General features: G+C 57.7%; 2 protein-coding genes across 2 annotated transcripts in view; one reads left to right on the top strand and one right to left on the bottom strand.

The window, feature by feature from the left end:
- ABCC12 (ATP-binding cassette, sub-family C (CFTR/MRP), member 12) overlaps positions 1–367 on the bottom strand; it is a 43,144-nt gene extending 42,777 nt beyond the window's left edge. Inside the window, exons 1-2 of the mRNA XM_014528395.1 lie at positions 273–367; positions 60–188 (exon numbers count right to left, since the gene is read on the bottom strand). The gene's annotated coding sequence lies outside the window, so the exon portion shown is untranslated. The remainder of the gene's footprint in view (positions 1–59; positions 189–272) is intronic.
- The window catches only part of LONP2 (lon peptidase 2, peroxisomal), a 195,725-nt gene that overhangs the window by 106,258 nt on the left and 88,769 nt on the right, over positions 1–698 (top strand). The window lies entirely within an intron of this gene.

The following is a 698-nucleotide window of genomic DNA, read 5'->3' as shown; positions in this document are numbered from 1 at the left end:
CCCCTCCTCGCCCCCTGCCCCTGGTTCTGTTTACTCGTTTGCTGTTGACTCACGCTCACCAGGCAAATCCCATGAGGGCAGGGACGTCATGCACCCCAGCACCACGGCACCCCCTCAGTGCAAGAAGCAGAGCAGGAAATCTTTGTGTCCGGAACTGCTTTTCTTGTGGCAAAACCAGACACTGTCATCTGAAAACAAAGAAAATAAAACGCTTTGAAACCTATGTCCCCACAACGAAGAGGTCTCCCCAGAGGTAATTTGAAAATAATCACCTTTATTTATGCATCTGTAACCACTGTGTGGGGTCTTCTTTACAGTTGTCATAGGTTATGAATGAACTCTTTACTCCACCCGTCCATGTTCTCGTCAGGAAACAAGCAGACGGCAGGCAGACAGCTCCTGTGTGGGGCCTGCCCCGCCTCCACGTCCACGCCTCCTTCGTGTGGGAGGAGCGTTTATTTCGGAGAAGCAACCTCTTCCGTCCTCAGTGTCTGTGACTCCGGGCAGCTGAGCCCATCCCGGGCCCAGGTGTGGGCGTGTGACAGGCCTGCCAGCAGCCGAGCGTGTGATGGGCTCAGGGCACGAGACCCGCGTCAGCCCACGGAGATGTAGGCCTGGAGCCTCTGCGGGGATCGCCGGGGGTTCCCATCGGGAGCCGAGCGGGTGGGACGCGAGCCCAGGGCTGCTGGCAGCCACTC

The sequence above is a fragment of the Myotis brandtii genome, unplaced genomic scaffold (genome assembly GCF_000412655.1).
Source record: "Myotis brandtii unplaced genomic scaffold, ASM41265v1 scaffold633, whole genome shotgun sequence".
In the NCBI taxonomy this organism is placed as follows: domain Eukaryota; kingdom Metazoa; phylum Chordata; class Mammalia; order Chiroptera; family Vespertilionidae; genus Myotis; species Myotis brandtii.
The sequence above is the reverse complement of the archived record's forward strand: the minus strand, read 5'-3'. Positions and strand labels throughout refer to the sequence as shown.